The sequence below is a fragment of the Cnephaeus nilssonii genome, assembly GCF_951640355.1.
Source record: "Cnephaeus nilssonii genome assembly, chromosome: 10".
NCBI lineage: Eukaryota > Metazoa > Chordata > Mammalia > Chiroptera > Vespertilionidae > Cnephaeus > Cnephaeus nilssonii.
The window spans coordinates 86,508,137-86,530,010 of NC_137081.1; the positions used below are offsets into that span (position 1 = coordinate 86,508,137).

Here is a 21,874-nt window from a genome sequence, read left to right on the forward strand (position 1 = left end):
ATATAAGAGCTAAAACTATAAAACTCTAAGAAACATAGGAATAAAATCTTTATGACCCTGGATTTGGCAACAGATTCTTAGATATGAAACCAAAAGCGGACGCAGCAAAAAGAAACAAACAAAAAACAGACTAATTAGACTTGATCAAAATTAAAAAATTTTGTTTCTCAAAGGACATTACCAAGTAAGTGAAAAGACAACCTACAGAACAACTGGAAAAAAGTACTTGAAAACCATGTATCTGACAAGGGTTTAATATCCAGAATATTTAAGAACTTGTAAAACTAAACAACAAAAAGACACACTATCCAACTTAAAAATGGGCAAAGAACTTGAATAGAGAGTTCTACAAATAAGAATATACAAATAACCCAGCCAGTATTGTTCAATGGTTGAGCATCGACCTATGAACCAAGAGGTCACAATTCAATTCCCGGTCAGGGCACATGCAGGAGGCACCCAATAGATTATTCTCTCTCATCATTGATGTTTCTACGTCTCCCTCTCCCATCCTCTCTGAAATAAATAAAAATATATTATTTTTAAGAAGAATATACAAATGGCCAATAAACACGTGAAAAGATGCTCAACTACTTATTCATTAGGAAAATACAAATCAAAACCACAATGAGATACTATTTCACACTTACTAGGATGGCTTTAAATTTTAAAAAAGACAAAAGAAAGAAAGAAAATAAGTGTTGGCAAGGATGTAGAGAAACTGAAAGTACATGTTGCTTCTGGGAGTGTAAAATGATACAGCCACTGGGGAAACGTTTGGTGGCTTCTCAAAAGCTAAACAAAGAATTACCAGCCAACCCAGGTAGTCTACCCCTAGGCAGGTAGCCAAAAGAATTGAAAACAGAGACTCAAATACAAATTTGTAAACAAATGTACATCGTAGCATTGTTCACAATAGTCAAAAATTGGAAACAATCCAATATCCATCAACAAATGAATGGATTAACAAAATGTAGTATATCCATACAATGAAATATTATTCAGCAATTAAAAAGGAATAACATTCTGCCCAGATGGTGTGGCTCAGTGGTTGAGCTTCGACCTATGAACCAGGAGGTCACAGGTTCAATTCCCGGTCAGGGCACATGCCCAGTTTGCAGGCTAGATCCCCAGTGTGGAGCATGCAGGAGGCAGCCAATCAATGATTCTCTCTCATCGTTGATGTTTTTTTCTCTCCCTCTCCCTTCCTCTCTAAAATCAATAAAAATATTTTTTTAAAAAGGAATAACATTCTAAAATATGCTACAATATGAATGAACCTTGAAAATATGCTAAGTGGAATTAGAATAAACCAGTGGCAAAAGGACAAATATTATATAATCCCACTTACATTAAATATCTAGAACCGGCCAATTCAGAGACAGAAAGCAGATTAGAAGTTACCAGTGGCTGACGGAGAGGAAGGAATGGGGATTTATTGCTTAACAGTTACATTTCTGTTTGAAGTGATGGAAAAGATTTAGACTGTGGTGATGGTTGCACAATAGTGTGAATGTACTTAATTCTACTGAATTATATACTTAAATATGGCTTAAATTGCATATTGTTATATTTTACAATAAAATCTTAAATTACTACATTGTGGGCGGATCACGAGCATTCTCGTGTTTTCATATTACACAGTGTTTTACATAAATGTTAAAGGCACGCCTTAAAATTAAATACCCATTGCATTTTGAAGTTATTTATTACATGTTCTTACAAGCTAGTAACTTTTTAAAGTATGATACTTCGTAAAACGTTTTTTGTACTACTTCAATAGAAACTTATCTGGCCACTGGGTAAAGCCAGCAATAAAACTACTGGTGCCCAATGTGTTAAAAAAAAAAAAAAAAAAAAAAGCTTATATAGTGACTTGGACTGCCCAAAGGTAGATTTCAAATCAGGGACTTAAGTCTAAAAATGTCTGTAGGTACCTGATCTACCCCTTATGGAAACCCTAGTGAGAAACATTCATCTCCATGTTCTTCCCAACAAATGCTGGGAGCATTTTCTCCCAAGGTAGCCCAATGACATTTCATGCTGGGAAAGAAAAATAAATGAAAAGGAAACTGAAGAGTCTGAGAGCCAAACTCTGCTACTCTGCTGCTGTGTGATCATGACCAAATTATTCAACTTCTCTAAGCCTCAGTTTCCCTTCATCTATATATATAAAAGCCTAAGCGACCATTCGACTGTTTGACCGGTAGCTATGACATGCACTGACCACCAAGGGGCAGATGCTCAGTGCACAGGCATGGAAACATGGAACAGACTGATGAATCTCAAAGGGAAGGGAGGAGAGGGGAGGGCTTGAAGAGATCAACCAAAGATCTTATATGCATACTAGAGGCCTGTGCACTGGTGGGGTCCCTCAGCCTGGCCTACAGGGATCAGGCCGAAACCCGCAGTCGGACATCCCCCAAGGGGTCCCGGATTGCAAGAGGGTGCAGGCCAGGCCAAGGGACCCTACCGGTGCACCGGACCTCTAGTTAAAAAATAAAATAGTATCTGCCTTTAAATGTTGCTAGAAGAATTAGCAAAGTACTAGAGGCCTGGTGCACAGGTGGGGGCCAGCTGGTTTGCCCTGAAGGGTGTCCTGGATCAGGGTGGGGGTTCCCTTGGGGTGTGGGGCAGCCTGGGCGAGGGGCCTGTGGTGGTTTGCAGGCTGGCCCCGCCCCCAGCAACCCAAGTAAAGGCCCTGGTATCTGGGATTTATTTATCTTCTATAATTGAAACTTTGTAGCCTTGAGTGGAGCCAAGCCTCCTGCTTGCTCCGTGGCCGCAGCCATTTTTGTTGGGATTTATTTATCTTCTATAATTGAAACTTTGTAGCGGAGGCCAAGGCAGGCCAGGGTTGCAGAAGCTTGGCTTCCTCCTTCACCGGGGGCAACTCAAGCCTCCTGGTCTCTCCAGCTCCGTGGCTGCTGCCATTTTTGTTGGGATTTATTTATCTTCTATAATTGAAACTTTGTAGCAGAGGCCAAGGCAGACCAGGGCTGAAGAAGCTTGGCTTCCTCCATTGCTGGGGAAAACCAAGCCTCCTGCTCACTCCGTGGCCACAGCCATCTTGGTTGGGTTAATTTGCATACTCGCTCCTGATTGGCTGGTGGGTGTGGCTTGTGGGTGTAGTGGAGTGGTGGTTAATTTGCATATTACTCTTTTATTAGATAAGATATCTGTAGGCCAGCCGGTGTAGCTCAGTGGTTGAGCATCAACCTATGAACCAGGAGGTCACAATTCAATTCCTGGTCAGGGCACATACCTGGATTGTGGGCTCAATCTCCAGTAGGGGGTGTGCAGGAGGCAGCTGATCAATAACTGTCTCTCCTCACTGATGTTTCTATCTCTCTCTCTCCCTCTCCCTTCCTCTCTGAAATCAATCATTCTCTCTCTACATATACATATGTGTGTGTGTGTGTGTGTGTGTGTGTGTATGTGTGTGTGTATATATATATATGTGTGTGTATATATATATATATATACATACATACACTGAGTGGCCAGATTATTATGATCTGAACGCATAATAATCTGGCCACTCAGTGTATTTGTATCTCAAATGGGTACCAAAAGTATTCTAGACTTTTGCTGGAGATCAACCACGTATTTGCCCTAAGCTTTCTATCAGCCAATGCAAAGGGGAAAAGTGATCAGGTGCACGATTTATAGTATCTTTGATATCAAAAAAATGAGGTACTCAAGAGAAGTACACTGTGTGGTGAGATTATTATGCGTTCAGAGATCATAATAATCTGGCCACTCAGTGTATATATACATATATATGTGTGTGTGTTTTTAAGTGTATCTATAGCACCCAGGCTAGTGCCTAGCAAATGCTGGGTGTTCAGTCTATGGTGGCTATTGCTGTTGTAATAGGTTTATGTGCCACCCTAACACTAAACAGCAGAGGACTTATGAGAACTTCAATAAAACAACAGCCACCAGCCTCAGGAGAAGACTTCAGAGAAGGAGCTGTTTTTATACAGTTCAACTACTCTTGGAAAGACTGGCTTATTGTTCCTAGAATGAACCAGCTACTCTACATTAGGAAGGGCACCGCTCTGCCATTCATTCTCTATACAACAGGCCTCTGTTAGCACGTCTGAGCAACCCTTCATAGGAGTCTGCCTCTACTCACAAGGCACTGAAGAAACTGAGCAAAACTTAGCTCGAAGGTAGGCCTGAGGCAGCACTCAGTTCTAATGGCCTCAGAATCACCTGGGAAACTTAAAAAAGCAGATGCCTCACCTCCACCACCAGACATTCTGATTACTAAATACAGGATAGGGGTAAAGTAGGTTTATAGTTGTTCATATGGAAAATAATACAATCCTAATATATAAAAAGCCAGGGGCCATCATGACTGAAACAACTGGATGGACGACCAAACACAGGCGCGTGGGGCAACCAGGCTGGCAGGGGGGGTGAGGGATGACCAAACCACTGAACATCAGACTGCATGGGGCGACCAGGCCGGCAGGGGGGTTAGTGAGGGACGACCAAATGACTGAACAGCAGGCTGCGTGGGGCGACCAGGCCCACGGGGACACAGTAGGGGGCGACCAGGTCAACAGGGGTGGGGGGCATTTGGGGGTGACCAGGCCAGCAGGGGGAGCAGTTGGGGGCGACCAGGCCAGCGGGGGGTAACAGTTGGGAGCGACCAGGCCAGCGGGGGGGGGGGGGGGACAGTTAGGGGCGACCAGGCCAGCAGGTGGGGGGCAGTTGGGGGTGACCAGGCCAGTGGGGGGGGTGGCAGTTGGGGGTGAACAGGCTCGCGGGGGGGGGGGGGGAGGCAGTTAGGGGCGATCAGGCCAGCAGAGGCAGTTAGGGGTGATCAGGCTGGCGGGAGGGGGGGCAGTTAGGGGCGATCAGGCAGGCAGGCAGGTGAGCAGTTAGAGCCAGCGGTCCCAGATTGTAAGAGGGATGTATGACTGCTGGTTTAGGCCAGATCCGCAGTCGGACGTCCCCCGAGGGGTCCCGGATTGGAGAGGGTGCAGGTTGGCCTGAGGGGACGAACCCCCCTGCATGATTTCATGCACTGGGCCTTTAGTAATTAATAAATAATAAAAAAAGAGTGTTTCACGTACTCACAACTGTAAACCTACTTTTGCCCCACCCTGTATTTCAGGTAGGGCCTTGAGCATAACTGTTTAAAGAAACACTTGAAGGTAGGCCACAAAAATGTTAGACTACATTCTGATACTGACAAATAAACAGTCTGCCACCCAAAGCAAAAGGTGCCGTTTCCTCCATGCCTACCTAGCAATGCTGGACAGGAACGGAAAGCAAGGAAGGCAAAGAGAACACCTGCACAGAATACCCAATAAAAACTGGATCTAGTGGGTTCATATAAAAGTCTGCCATTATTGCCATTTCTTTTTAAAAATAAATACATAGTAAGACATGAAAAATAAAAATGATGTGCATTCTACACTCTTCACAGTAACAAAAAATATACTTAAATTATGTGAAACTGGTATGTCCTTAGATTGCTAGGAAAATTATTAACTGGTACAACTTTTGAGTCAAGCAATGTGCATAAAAGTCACCCAATAATCTCACTTTGAATTTATCCTAAAAGAAACAAACTATATTCAAAAAATAGTCACTGTTGTAGTATATGTAATACAAAACAATAAAAGATACTTGCATGTCAAGGATCCCAGTTTACCAAAATTTGCCATATCAATTCAAATATGACAAAACTATTAAGCATTAAAATGATGCATACTATGTCATTACACAGAAACTATTCATAAAACATGCAACACCTAAAATTACTTTCTACAAAGTATGGACAGGTGAACAGCCTCAAATGGTGATACATTAACAAATAAAAGCTGTGTTAGAATGGTTCCATGTGGGTTTTCTTCCTCTGGTCTCTGCACTTTCTGTATTATTGCTATGTTATTGTAATAAGACTATAAATAAATTACACTGATCCTGCTTGGCAAGTTAAATGAACAACAGTTACAGAAGCAGGTTGAAAATACATTCATTGACCTCAGCTATCCTGAATTAAGATAACCTCACCAAAATGTGCCATGCCAGTTCTAGATTTTTTTCCACGAAAAGATAAATCTTAACAGATATATGTAACTACTAAACCTTGAATGTAGATTTTTTTAAAAGCAAGTATAAACAAACTAAAACATAGGAGAGAGATCTGGTTTGGCAGCTATTCACATGGCAAAAGATCAGAAGACCTCATGAACTATAACTTTAATATAAGCCAACAAAATTATGTAGCAAAGACACTGTGCACACGAGAAGAACATTAAGCTGAGAAACAGAAGGCCCAGTTCTCATCTGGCTCTATCACGTACTGGGATTTAACTTGCAGGTCTTGGTTTCTCATCTATAAAATGACAGAATATCTCCCCTACCTATGTCCCAAAACTTGGAAGGAAGCAAATAACATCATGAATATAAGTTATTTGAAAAAACCTTTTACCATTAACTCTGGCCATTATTAGGAAGATCTTCATATATATGTAGCTACAGAAAAGGGTATCAGTGTTTAGAAGAATAAGTTTCAAATTGATAACAAGTGGATAATGCTTCCCAAGGGGCCTGGGACCTAGGGCCATGTATTTCACTTTATCTGCTCTGTTTGAATCTTTTAGGAAAATCTATTCACCTATTACCGGTAAGTTTTTAAATTTGTAAAAGCCAATGCAATCACTGACAATATTAATATAGAGTGCAGGATTCTCAAATTTGGGGGATTTTAAGAATCACCTGGGGAGTGTTAAAACTGTGGCTGCCCAGGCTCCATTCAGACTTTCTGACCAAATCTCTAGGTAGACAGGAATCTATAATAAAAGCGTAATATGCAAACTGACTAAACGGCCAAACAGCGAACGACTGTCGGGACGACCTTCCAGACAAAGCCGGGGCTGCAAGAGCCGAGACAGCAGTCCGGGCGGCTGTGAGGGCCGAGGCAGCGGGGCTGCGAGGGCCTACTCTTGCACGAATTTCGTGCATCAGGCCTCTAGTAAATAAATAAGGCCTGGCCATTTATATTTTAACAAGCTCCCCATTGAGTCTGGTGACTTGATTACTGCTACTAGTCCTACATTATTATTACTATTAACTGTACATGTTGTATGTTAATTAATCCATTCATTGTATGCCAACCACTGTTCTCAGCACCCTACATATATTATCTCATTTAATCCTTACAACAACCCTATAAGTAAGCACTACTATTACCACCGTCCTCCTTTCACCCTCATTTTATAGATGAAAACATTAAAATACAGAGATGATTTACTAGCCCATGGCATAACGTCACAGAGCTAGTATAGTGGCAGAGCCAAATGCACAATGAAGTTGGAAATCATTATACAGTTTCCTAACCTAAGACAATAGTTATAGATGCTGCTCAAGTCACATCGAATGGTTTTATTTTAAACACATGTAAAGGACACTAACAAAACCAGAGCTGTCTAAAGAAAGCATGCTGAAATCATATTAAACCAGGAAGGATTTACACACGTCCAGCATAACCGGCATCAATTCATACCATTTCGTCTGTCAGCCCCTAGACTGTGAGGCCCTGAAGAGTGAGGACCATGTATGTCTTCACCTGTACCCTCATGGTACCTGGCGCGTAACTAAAGAAAGGTTTAATAGAGGAATTCATCAATAAACCTAGAAAAGGCCTGACGACTGTCCTAGGAAATGAGAAGGCTACTACAGGCGAAGAAGCAGACTTAACTCATGTTGCTGCACGGGGTACAACTAGAATCAACAGGGGAGAGGGAGGTTGTGGAACAGTCTAAAATACCTTTCTAGCCACCAGACCTGTCCAGGAACAGTGAAGAATGTCTGCAGTTTGAGGCCGAAGATCAGACTACAGTAAACAGAAGGTAGGATATTGGACGGGGGGTTGCCCTCTAAGAACTTTTCCAAGGTTCAAATTCTATCATTCTAAGTTATGATATGTTGGTTTATTCTTCCATACATTCTACAGTTACACAAGTCCCAGGAGTAAGCAACAGAGGAGACCACCAAGCGTTCTACAAACTCGCAGGGCCCTCAAGGATCTAGACAAGAGTAAATGCACGGAGTGACCTTCCCAGGAGGAAAGTAATGAATACCTGCAATAGGAAACAGCAAGGAGTGGAGACTTCCAGGCAAGAGACAGGAAGAAAGTCAACAAAAATGTAGAGGAAGAAACGCCGCCATTTGAACAAGGTCTTTAGGGAACCATAAGGAGACGTAGACTGGGACTGCCCTCGGATCTGAGGACTGCCACAGAGTCTGGGGAGGAAAGCATTCCATATGGCAGTAATGTCTGAGCATAAAGAAGAGCAGGAGAACCAAGATGGAGGCATAGGTACCGCCTGTACTTGCTGCCTCTCACAGCCACATCAACATTACAACTAAAACACAAAACAACTATCATCCAGAACCGCGGGTAAGCTGGCTGAGTGGAAGTACTACAACTAGAGAGGTTTGAAAATTTCATAATAAAACTGACCAAAAATTGCTACACGAACCCAGGAATCTTTTATCAGTTTTTGATTTATATTCTGACCAATGCAATGCCAAGAGAGAATGAACAGGTGTAAAAATAGAGAGCCCTTTTAAAAACAATGAACAGCACAAAGTTCGAGATCATTTAGTCACATTAATTTCTTAAATTACATTTTACAAACCAAAAACTATTTCATCAATGATTTCTTCTTTTTTTAAAAAAATATTGTTTTATTGATTTCAGAGAGAAAGAGAGAGAGATAGAAACATCAGTGATGAGAGAGAATCATTGATCGGCTGCCTCCTGCACAACCCCAACTAGGGATGGAGCCAGAAACCCAGTCGATGCTCAGCCACTGAGCCACACCAGCTGGGCAATGATTTCTTCTTAATTTAGCTTTTTGTTTAAGACTAATGATCCTTCTCTTATTTTCTAGGAAATCTTTTAGATGATTGTTTTTAAACATTTGTTATTTTTTGCTATTGTCTACTTTTTCCACTATTCAATATGACAATTTAATAATGCAGTTATTAAAATAAACTGACAGTTTTAATAACTCAGCTTTAAGTGTAATATTTATAATCCCTTCAATAGTTATAATATTTACTAATAGTACTACAAAATAAAATGTATTATGGAATAATCTAAAAACTATAATCTAAAATAGTACTACAAAATAAAATGTATTATGAAACAATCTAAAAACTTTAAGTAGAAGACTGTTAAGATTATATGGAGTCTCAAAAAACAAATTTAAGTGTCTGATCCAATAAACTATCTCACCCAACTTATAAATCATGAGACTGAGTCACTTAAGGAAATAGAATTAACAAAAGACTGAAGCAAATTATCTAAATCCAAAACCAGTGAACAAAATATAACACATTTGAACAATAAACTTAATGTTCTAGCCAATCATTTCTCAACATCCCTGTCAAACTATTTTAAGGGTCTGAAATCTTGCTCTATAAAAAGCAAGTTCCCATCATCTGAACTACCCGAGGCTCTCTCACAGAAGCACACGCCAAGTTTCAAAATTTTGCTTCCGATTAGTACAAAAAAAAAATGCTTATCCCTTTTACATAAAGTTGAGTCTGGGGCCAAAATCCTGACACACTAGGAGATCTGGGTTTTCAGTTCTAACACTAAAATGTCAGTTTAGCAAAAGGCCTTTTCTTTATTTGCCACTTAGATTATATGGTGATACAGTTTTTGACACCACCACCACCAACAGCCTCTTCAAAGGATTTCTGACTTAGTTAAGAAAATGTAAAGCTATGGCTGAAAACGCAATAAAAAGTGAAACTTTAAAAATCTAAAACAGTGCTATAGGTTAGCTAATAAACTATGAATTACAGAAGATCTGAGTAACAATTGCTAAAAAGAAAACATTACCTAAGTTTACAAAGATGAAGACGAAAACAGCACACCAAAACTTAAATCTTTCTTAGCAAATAGAGAAGATAAATAACGTGGAGTAACACTGGGACATGGTGGTGTTATTTTTGTTATTTATATGGTCTGCATGCATCAATGTTACTATTCTCCCACTCCCTTGATGAGCAAAAGGAGCCCACTGTCCAGGAGTCTTCCTAGCAAGTGCTCAGTGTATGTGACAAATAACAGTCATAGAAGCAACTTTTAAAGCCAGAATCTATACCAAAATGAGGCACCCGCATTCGGTGCAAGGCACATGGCAGCATGCAACTATTTCTCCCTCCTGACGCTTCTGCATCGCTGCCTCCCGAAGGACTAGAGGCTGCAGCTCTCCCGGCCACATCTACAATTAAAGCATCGTGTTTGAAGAGCTCACAGGTTCCGCGATCGGTCAGGATTTAATGAACGAACCGAACCCCGAGACAGAGAAACTGGTCCAGACGCAACAAAACATGCTTTCAAGGCTCCACCTAACTTTTTTCTTTTAATTTTAGACACAAACATAATTGTTTTTAAAACATTACGTAATAAGTTAGAAGCTAGAAAACCCCAAACCCACCGGAGCGGCTCAGAATATGGAAAGGAAAATTCGATTAGCTCCATTGTACCCAACCAGGCTAAGGTGCAGGATCACACGCTCGTCGTCAGAGCGCCTCTGCCAATACCAAAGGACAACAAAGGCAAGTAAGGCGGCTGCACAGGCTCAACTCAGCACTGGTCCGCTCTCCCGGCTCCCCAAAGCGACCTGCGCCCCAGGGATCGAGGGGACCCTCCGCTCCCGCCCCGCCCGCTGCTCCGCGCCGCTAGCTCAGCTTTTGTCTGGCCGGGCTGGGAGCCCCGCCGCCCGCCCCCCGGCACCCCTTCCCTCTGGATCTTTCTCCACACCCATCACTCGCCGACTAGCAGCAGTGGGTTTCTCTCCCTTGCCCCCTCCCCTTGCGATTCCGGGGTCGTTCCAAACGTGAATCGGGGTTCGCTGGCTTCTCCCCCCCGGCCGGGCTGAGTCTGGCCAGGGGTGGGGTCTGGGAGAGGAAAAGCGAAAGGGGCACACAAAGCAAGCTGACCTCACAGCCGGCCCCCCCTCCCCCCAACCTCTGCAAAGCAGCCTGGGACCGGCGATCTGCTGGTTGGAAAAACAACCCTCCCATCCCGCTCCACGCCGGCTCCCACCTAGGGCCGCCCCATCCCCCCAAAGTGCACCCAAGAGCCGATGACTAGGCTGGACATCGCCCCCACCCAGTCCCGGCGCCCTCCACCGCGGGGCGGGGCGGGGGCCTGGGAGGGCTGGGGTCTGAATGTCCTCGCCCTCACCGCACACTTGCAGCCGTATTAGTCGCTCGAGTTGCCGCTGCCTTACCAGATCGCCGCCGCCTTCTCCTCCACCCTAATGAGGTTAAGTGCTTGGTGCGGGGATTAAAAAAAAAAAAAAAAGAAAAAAAAAGCCGAGAGCGCCTGCGCACTGCGCTCTCCCTTTTTCTCCTTACCGCCACCGGCCCAGCTGGACCATAGAGAGTGTAAACCGAGGCCAGAGAGGCGGCTGCTTCTCTATGGTCACGCCCCGCGCAGGCGCAGGCCTGGCAGCGCCAGGCTTCGGGAGCTGGAATTCCGCGAGCTTTCGCCCCTCGGAGCGCTTCGGTTGGCCCTGACGGGGACCCGTAGGGTGAATGTTCTCTAAGGAGTTGTGGTCCAGGTGCAGGTGGGCCCTTGGGAACTTGCGACCAAGCTAGGCTAGACTAGGAGGGTTGGGTCTAAGCGGCCCGGCAGCGGGGCACCAGACAGCAGGCCGTGTGGCGGGCAGGGCCCGGGGGAGCCTCCTCCGGCCGGCCGGCGTCTAATCCTGAAGGAGCCGGCTTTTCACTTCTGGGTTTCGCGCGTCCCGCCCGCCCGCCCGCCCGCGGGCCACGGGATGAGGAGATGGTGCCCTGCGACTTTCCGTCCCCGCGTCCCTTCTCCTTCCTTTCTGGAGTGGGCGGCGACACTTAGGCCGGAAGCACAACTGTTGAGCGGTTCTTGGACCTTTTTGGAGCGGAGCCTGTTGGGTGGGAGCCTCGAAGACCTCTGGGACGAGTGTCTCCTCCACGCTGCTGTGCCCGCCTCGCGGTCCCCTCCAGTGATTCCATGTGGGAACGTGCTGCGGAGGCCGGAAAGGCCGCAGGTTGGGAGGCTGCACTCAAGGGCTTTGCCGCGCGGGACCCTGCGCCCGGCGGTAACTTGACATCGTAAGCTTTGTGTGCGATCCCACACCGCCTCGTGGAAGTCGCTCAGTGTGAGTTGGCCCCCTCCATCGCCAGCTCATCGCGGAGCCCCGTGCATTGAATTTTCACTGGTGGCTCTTGTGTGCCACACCCCGTGTTGGGGAACGTGTGTCTGCGTTGGCGGAGGGGCGCGGGAGAACTGCAAGGGAACGCCCCGCTATTCGGGCGTAAAGGTAGGGCTGGAGAGACAGCTAACCCAGAAAAACCCGGTGCAGGCCCCTCTGTGTAGCGCACAAGAGCGGTCCGTAGAAACAGGGATGACATGGGGAATTTGACTCCTGGAATCTAGAAGAGGTAACATCTTTAGGGCGAAAGCACAAGCAACCTTTTGAAAATGGATAGTTGATGAAAGCATTCCAGAGAAGAAACACCGTGGGGCAAAGGCCCAGGCAGTGGGAGTAAAATGTTATACAGTAAAATGTTATAACACCCAGGGAGTGGGTGTTATACTGGGAGTAAAATGAAGAGAGCCGACTGGAAGGCAAAATGCACATGTGACGAGTGGAAAGTAAGGTTTGATGAATGGAATGGGGGATTTAAATCTTTTTAAGTGTAAATAAACAGCATAAGATTTACTGTTAACCATTTTTAAGTGTACAGTAGTGTTAAGGACACAATGTTATACAACATCCCCTTAACTCTTCCTCTTATAAAATGAATTCTATACCTAGACCTCTTTCCCCCAGCTCCTGGCGACCACCATCCTACTTTCTGTCTATAAATTTGACTACTCAGGTGCCTCTTGTAAGTGGAATACTACAAACATATTTGTTTTTGTGTGTGTGTGTGACTGGCTTATTTCACCTAACATAAAACCTTTAATGTTCACTCATGTTGTAGCATGTGTCAATTTCCTTACTTCTTAAGACTGAATAATATTCCATTGTTTACCATGGTAGACACTTGGGTTACTTGCACCTTTTGGCTATCTACACTAATAAAAGAGAAAGATGCAAATTGACCATACCATCTCGACGCCCACCAGCCAACCAGGAGTGAGTATGCATATTAACCCAACAAAGATGGCGGGTTAGTTTGCATACACGGGAGTGTGGGGGGACGGGGGACGCAGGCGTTTTGCACCACCCCAGTAGCTCCAGGCCTCTGGGCAGCGGGGGAAGGTGGAAAGGCGCGCTCCGGCAGTGCCGGCAGCCAGGGGAAGGAAGGCCCATTCTTGCACGAATCTTTGTGCATCGGGCCTCTGGTTGTGAATAATGCTACTATGAACATGGCAGTGCATAACTCTTTGCTCTCAATAGGATGGGGGAAATTTTGAAACCAAGTGGAGAAATCTATACAGTTTCAGGTTCTTCACTTGGGGTAATAACATGGTGAAAAAACTGTTTTAGAAAGTGACTCTTGACAGTGGGAGCTTAATACATACTCCCTTTATATAAAGCATTTATGGAGATTTTAAGATATGCCATACATTGACTACTACTTTAGATAAATTATTGATATATCATTAAACATCAAGATAAACATGAGCCAATTGTTATTTACCACATTTTGTAGGTGCGAAAATTAAGTTATGGGGTTACAGATGGGCTGAGAGGAGGCTAACCGACCACATACCCACAAGTAATTATGAAACAAACGCCCATGGGAGCCCAGCTCCATGGCCACTGACTAGTCACTAGTTTGGACAAGAATATTGAAAGAAAGTATTCACGTGTCAAGAGTAAATGTTCTGCCCTAACTGGTTTGGCTCAGTGGATAGAGCATCGGCCTGTGGACTGAAAGGTCCCAGGTTCGATTCCAGTCAAGGGCATGTACCTTGGTTGCGGACACATCCCCAGTAGGGGTTGTGCAGAAGGCAGCTGACCAATGTTTCTTTCTAATCGATGTTTCTAACTCTATCCCTCTCCCTTCCTCTCTGTAAAAAAAAAAATCAATAAAATATATATTTTTTAAAAAAAGAGTGAACGTTCTCAGAAGAAAGAATAGGCTGACATCAAGAGTTTCCCTGTCAAATTACTGAAATGTGTAAGAGCTTAAACACCAAAACTGCATCTACTGAGGTCCCTAAAAGAATATGGAAGTTAACTCCAGGTATGTTTATTGCCTTTAAAAAATACAAAATGTCAGGTAAGTATATCTTTGTAAGTAATGTAAAAATAAAGACACCAGGCCATAATTGGTTTGGCTCAGTGGATAGAGCGTCGGCCTGCGGACTGAAAGGTCCCAGGTTCGATCCCGGTCAAGTGCATGTACCTTGGTTGTGGGCACATCCCCAGTAGAAGGTGTGCAGGAGGTAGCTGATCAGTGTTTCTCTCTCATCGATGTTTCTAACTCTCTATCCCTCTCCCTTTCTCTCTGTAAAAAATCAATTAAAAAATATATTTAAATAAATAAAGACACCACTTTCTAGTTAACACTTCATCTTTCATTTTACATTCTCAAACATCCTGTGAGATTATTTAAAGCAGTAATTTCCTTTTGGCAGGTGAGGAAATTGAGGGCCAGAGAGGGAAATTATTTACCTAATATATGGCTGATTGGTACCAAGACTGCCACTGAAAGCTGAACCTCTAGAGTTCCCTCTGTGCTTTGGGCTCCCTTGCAAAGATAGATACCAATGTTTCTCTTCAGTCAGTCTCATCTTCCTCAGGAGAACATGAAAACTCCCATGAAGCTAGTGCTATTTAAACTATGCACTATGAACAGCATTCATACACCTAAAAAGATTGTGTGCCAAACACTTAGCAAAGCAGGAAAAAAATCACTGTTCTTATAAGAGGTAGAAAAATAATAAAATATATCGGGTAGGGTAAGTATTGTGGGGAAAAGGAAGCAGTGAGGCAGTAATGGAGAATGCTGAGGAAAGAGATTTGTGTTCAATTGTAAGAGGGGAGGAGGCTCACTGAGAAGAAAACTTAGCAAAGATGTGAAGGAAGCGAGGGAACAAGAAATGTTCTTTATAAGGGAGAAGAGCATTCCAGGTAGGACGAATGGAAAGTGCACAAATTATTCTGAGGCAGGAGGATGTATTCTACATTCTAAGAACAGAAAAGAGGCCAGGGTGACAGAAGCAGAGCATGAGAGAGGAAAAGGAGGAAATGAGAGCATAGGTAACAGGATGCCAAGTTGTATAGGGATAAGGGAATTGTGAGAGGAAGCCTTTTAAAGAAATCACTTAAAAAATAAAACAATCACTTTAGGCCCTAGCTGATTTGGCTCAGTGGATAGAGCACAGGCCTGCGGACTGAAGGGCCCCAGGTTCAATTCCTATTAAGGGTTTGATCCCCAGTAGGGGGCGTGCAGGAGGCAGCCAATCAGTTGTTCTCTCTCATCATTGATGTTTCCCTCTTCCTTCCTCTCTGAAAACAATAAAAATAAAAGAATCACTTTAGCTTTTGTTTGAGAATAGATTGTAGGGGATCAGGCGTGGGCACAGGAGGCTGCTATAGTCCAAGTGAGAAACTGGTAGGTGGCTTGGGCGAAGTGCAAGCATTGGAGGGGTGAGATATCTGGATATATACAAATAAAATGGTACACAAGATTTGATTGATCAATTAATGCATGTAGGGTGTGAGAAAAAGAAGAGTTGGATGCCAAGATTTTGGCCTGAGCCACTTGAAGAATGGAGTTGCCATTTACTAAAATGGGAAAGAATGGGAATAGATTAATTTTGGAGATGTTAAGTTTGAAATGCCTATTAACGTGGAAATATCAAGAAGGTAGATATATGAATCCAATTCAGAATAAAGGTGCAAGCTGAATCTATAAATTTGGGAGACAAAAGTTATCTGAGGATCCTTGGAGCACTCAAGCATTTCAGGGATTGAGATGTAATGAAACCAAAGGAGACGGCAGCCACTGAAATATGAGGCAGCCATGAAAGGAAATGAAGAGCAACCACGTCAGTTGCCAAGAGGCTATAATTGCCCGTTGGCTCTCACATTGGAGTAGTGAGGAGGAAAGCCTGGTGGGAGTGGCTTCAAAAAAGAATGGTAGGAACAGAACCAGAGAGAGGGAAGACAGGTAATTTGGAGGAGGAATTTAGTTTTAAGAGTAGGGGAGCAATAAAGTGGGGTGTTACTTTGTGGGAGCACTGGTCCTTGGACACCGGGTATTAGAAGATGTGAGAAGCCGTAGGTCTATAGGAGGAACTTTATTGTAGATCAAGTAACCATTGCTAACAAGTAGCCATGAGACAAAACAGTTCTTCAAGGTAGCTCCACAAAGCAGCCGCGGCAAACAGGAGCCCACAGAGCAGCCGCTAATAAAGCTGTCACATAAAGCAGTCCAGCAACCGGCTGGTCAACAACACATCTTTATGCCAACTCAGACAAAGAGGCTTCTTGCCAAACAGTGGCATCAGTATTTGGATTGTAGAAAGGTACACCTGCGCAGTGTATACAGTAAGATTGCTGTGTCCTTGCTTTTGCATCTGCATATGGCAAATTGGCCTTGAACATCCCACTTACTCTAACTAGGGCTCCCACACTCCAATTGGTCTTGAACATCTGGACAGGGCTCCCACATACTTCAAGGTCAAGAAAGTAATTTTTTAATTATGTCATCCATAAATATAGTATTTCTAAGTTAAAAATTTTTATAAATATAACCTCAATACCATTATCTCACCTAAAAAATAATTCTAAAAAATAATCATCTATCATATCATGTTAGATGTCCCTAGTTGTTTATTTTTGCTACCAGATTTACTGAGATATAATTCAAATACCATACAATTAGCTCATTTAAAGTATACAACTTAATTTCTAGTATCATCTACCCTGTCAATCTTTAAATTTTCCTATGTCTCATACATTTTTGCTACCAGATTTATTGAGATATAATTCACACATATAATTTTCCCATGTAAAGTATACAGTTCAATAGTCTTTAGTACATTCAGAGTTGTGCAGTCATCACCACAATCCATTTTAGAACATTTTCATCCCCTCACAAAGAAGTTCTATACCCATTAGTAGTCACTACCCATTTTCCCAACCCACCAGCCATAGGAAACCACTAATCTATTTTTTTAATGTCTGAATTTGCCTTTTCTGGACATTTCATATAAATGGAATCATATGCCATATGACTGGCTTATTTCACTTAGCATGTTTTCAAGATTCATTTGTATTATAGCATGTTACAATATTTTCTTTTGTCAGAATTCCATTAGGGTAAATGTATATATACCACATTTTGTTTATACATTCATTGATTGATACACATTGGGTTGTTCCAAATCACTTTTTGGCTTTTGTGCATAATGCTGCTATGAACATTCTAAGAACTATGGACATGTCTGGCCAGCGTGGCTCAGTGGTTGAGTGCTGACCTATAAACCTATAAACCAGGAGGTCATGGTTCAATTCCCAGTCAGGACATATGCCCAGGTTTTGGGCTTGATCCCCAGTGTGGAGCATGCAGGTAGCAGCCAATCAATGATTCTCATCGATGTTTCTTTCCCTTCCTCTCTGAAATCAATACAAATTTTAAAAATAAAAATTATGGACATTTAGACACTGGTGCCAGGCTCTTACCTGACCAGTGCCACACCAGGGGCAAGCAGAGCAAAGAGAGGTGGGGAGTGGGTGTTGCAGAAACACCAGCCAGGGGGGAGTTGCTTGCTGGTGGTTGCTGAGGTAACAGTATGAGAGGTTGGCCATAGTGACTCCCGAATTGCCAGGTACAGTCTTACAAGATTTTGTGTTGATATGTTTTTAGTTTTCTTGAGCATATATACATAGGAGGGGAATTTCTAGATTATATAATAGCTATATATTTAATCTTTCCAGGAATGGCCAGACTGGTTTCCCGAATGTGTCATTTCACATTCCCAACAGCAGGGTATGAGGGTTCCAGTTTCTTCACATCCTCACTAACACTTGTTACTATCTATATTTTTTATACTTATCCTACTGGATGTGTAGTGGTAACATAGATATAATAGATGATGGGGGGGAGGTGATGATAATAATAGATTTGCATTTCCCTGATGACAAATGATGTGAAGCATCTTTTCATGTGCTATTGAGCATCTTGTCTATCTCATCAGATAAATGTCTATTCCAATCCATTGCCCATTTTTTAATTGTGTTGTCTTTTTTATTATTACATTATAAAAGTTATTTATATACTAGAGGCCCAGTGCACGAAATTCATGCACTGGTAGGGTCCCTAGTAGCTGCCGGCCAGGTACTCCCTTCCCCCAGCTGGCCCGCCCCCTAGTCGAACTCCCAGATGAATTCCTGGTCAAGGGTACAATTTGCATACTACACTTTTATTATATAGGAGTCTGGATTTAAATCCCTTAGAATATATGTAATTTGCAAATATTTGCTTCTATCAAGTGGGTTATCTTTTCACTTTCTTTTTTATTAATATATTTTTGTTGATTGCAGAAAGGAAGGGAGGAGAGAGAGAGAAACATCAATGATGAGATCATCGATCGTCTATCTCCTGCATGCCCCCTACTGGGGATCGAGCCCACAACCTAGGCATATTCCCTGACCAGGAATCGAACCCTGACCTCCTGGTTCGTAGGTCAACGCTCAACCACTGAGCGACACTGGCCAGGCGCTTTTCACTTTTTTGAAGATGCCCTTCAAAACATTCAATTTATCTGTTGTTGTTTTTTTTCCTTTTTTTATTATATTTTTGGAATCTTAGCTAAGAAGCCATTGTGTAATTCTGGTGTTTTTTTTAAGTAGGGTCTTAATACTTTTGGCTCTTACATTTAGGTCTTTGACCCATTTTGAGTCCATTTTATATATGGTATGAGGTAGAGGTCCAACTTCATGATTTTTATTTTTTATTTTTTATTGATTTTTAGAGAAAGATGAAGGGACAGAGAGAGTGAGACAAAGAAACATCGTCGTAAGAGCAAAACATCAATCAGCTGCCTCGTGCACGTGTCCTAACCAGGAATAGAACTGGCGACCTTTTGGTACACAGAATGACACCAACCAATGGAGCCACACCGGCCAAGGCCCAACTTCATTCTTTTCCATGTAGCTATAAAGTTGTTCTACCAACATTTTTTCAAAAGCCTATTCTTTCTCCATTGAATTGTCTTGGCACTCGTGTCCAAAACCAGCTGAACATAAATGTATGGGTGTTTTGTGGACTCTAAATTATATTCCACTGATATATATGTATATTCTTATACCAGTACCACACTGTTTTTATTACTGTAGCTTTGTAGTTAGGTTTTAAAATCAGAAAGTGTGGTCCTTCAACTTTGTTTTATTTCCTGTTTGGGGTTACTTGAATTTCCATATAAATTTTCCAATCAGTTTGTATATTTCTGGGGGGAAAAAAGGGCAATTGTAATTTGGTAAGAACTGCATGGAATCTGCAGATCAATTTGGGGAGTACTGCCATCTTAAAACAATATTAACTTCAGATTCATGAGCATGGAATGTCTTTCTATTCATTTAGATCAGTGGTTCTCAACCTTTCTAATGCCGCGACTCTTTAATACAGTTCCTCATGTTGTGGTGACCCCCAACCATAAAATTATTTTTGTTGCTACTTCATAACTGTAATTTTGCTACTGTTAATGGATTGTAATGTAAATATCTGTGTTTTCCGATGGTCTTAGGCGACCCTGCTAGCAGTTCTCAACCTGTGGGTTGCGACCCACAGGTTGAGAACCACTGCTGTAGAGCCTAAGGCCATCGGAAAACACAGATATTTACATTATGATTCATAACAGTAGCAAAATTACAGTTATGAAGTAGCAACAAAAATAATTTTATGGTTGGGGGTCACCACAACATGAGGAACTGTATTAAAGGGTCGCGGCATTAGAAAGGTTGAGAACCACTGATTTAGATCATCTTTAATTACTTTCAACAGTGTTTTGTAGTTTAAATAGTATAAGTTCTGTACTTCATTTGTTAAATCTATTCCTATATATTTTCTTTTTGATGCTATTGTAAATGGAATTGTTTTCTGAATTTCATTTTCATAATGTCCATTGTAAGTGCGTAGAAATACAATTACATTTTACATATTAATCTTGTATCCTGAAACCTTACTGATCTCATTGTTTCGTTTTTAGTGGATTACTTAACATATTCTGTATACAAAATCATGTTATCTGCAAATAGGGTTTGTTTTTGCTTCTTCCTTTACAATCTGGATTTCTTTTATTTTATTTTCTTGTTTAATTTTCCCATAAAGACCCTTCAGTGCAATATTGACTAGAGTGCAAAAAAGGACTTTGTTGTCTTAGGGGGAAAACTTTGGTCTTTCACCATTCAATATGATGTCAGCTGTGGATTTTTCACATATGGCCTTTACCAGATTGAGGATGTTCTCTTTTATTGCTAGTTCAGTATTGCATCATTACCCTTAAAGAGATTTGGATGTTGTCAAATCCATTTGCCATGTTATTTTGAAGATCATGTGGTTTTTGTCCTTTATTCTATTTTTATAGTGTATTGCACTGATTTTTCAGATATCAAACCAACCTTGCATTCCTGGAGTAAATCTCTTTTGTTCATGGTGTTATATCCTTTTTATATGTAGCTGAATTTTTATTTGTTAGTATATTGTTGAAGGCTTTTGCATCTGTACTCATAAGGGATATTGGTTCCTAATTTTCTTGTGATATCTTTGTTTTTTGGTATCTGGGTTATAGTGGCCACGCAGAATGAGTTGGGAAGTATTCCCTCCTCTTCTATTTTTTTTATTTTTTGAAAAGTTTATGAACTATTGGCAATCACGCTTTTTTAAATGTTTTGTAGAGTTCATCGGTGAAGCCATCTGGGCTTTGGCTTTTCTTTGTGGGTAATTTTGTTTGATTTTGCTCTGCTCTTTTATTACTAATTCAATCTCTTACTTATTATAGGTCTTTCCAGATTTTCTATTCTTGAGTCAGTTTTAATAGTTTGTGTCTTTCTAAAAATTTATCCATTTCATCTAATTTGTTGGCATTCAGTTGTTCATACTGTTCCCTTGTGATTCTTTTATATCTGTCCCATAATTATTTTTACAGGTTGTTCAAATCAAAATCCAAATAATGCCAACATATTGTGTTTGATTTATTTTTCTCTTAGGGATTTTTTTTCTTTTTCTTTTTTTCCTTCTTCTTAGGGATCTTTATTCCCCACCCTAAATCTCATGTTTCCTTGAAATTTTTTTGCTGAAGAAACCAAGTTATTTGTCCTGTAAGTTTTCCACATTGTAGACTTTTTTTATTATATTCCTAAGAGTCTCTAACATGTTTTGCTATCCCCATAAATACTTGATAGTACTGTATGCTTTATTCTGATTCACATTTGAATTTTTGGCAAAACTACTTTATACATCCATCAGAGCCACCTAATTCCCAATAGTCTCTTTCTGTGAGGTTGGCAGTCATTGATGACCATTGCCTACGTTCATCATTAAAATTGGAATAGTTCATTTGAAGGCAGCGTAAGTGGACACCCATTTATCCAGAGTTTATGGTATCTTTTGGAAGTTCTCTTTTGATGATAATGAACACTACATTTTACACTATTTTTGGAACCTTAGCGTCAGGAGATCTACTCCCAACTCTGCCACAAACTAGCTGAGCATCCTTAGCAAATCATCTTTCCCTTTGGGCCTCAGTTTTCTTATCTATAGAATGGGGGCATAAACTACATAGGATCTATAAGGTTTCTTGATATTCTAACATTCTCTGACTAAACACTTAACTAATAGATTTAATCTCTACCAACTGTGACTTGGATGGGTTAAA

General features: G+C 41.9%; 1 protein-coding gene across 6 annotated transcripts in view; it reads right to left on the reverse strand.

The window, feature by feature from the left end:
- CLASP1 (cytoplasmic linker associated protein 1) overlaps positions 1–12,937 on the reverse strand; it is a 273,855-nt gene extending 260,918 nt beyond the window's left edge. For 2 of the 6 annotated variants that reach the window (XM_079782848.1, XM_079782853.1), the window contains exon 1: positions 11,283–11,418. The gene's annotated coding sequence lies outside the window, so the exon portion shown is untranslated. Of the gene's footprint in view, positions 1–11,236; positions 11,259–11,282 lie in introns of those variants that run through there. The other 4 variants (XM_079782856.1, XM_079782851.1, XM_079782849.1 and 1 more) reach the window with 4 other exon arrangements.
- Between the last annotated feature and the right edge of the window lie 8,937 nt (positions 12,938–21,874).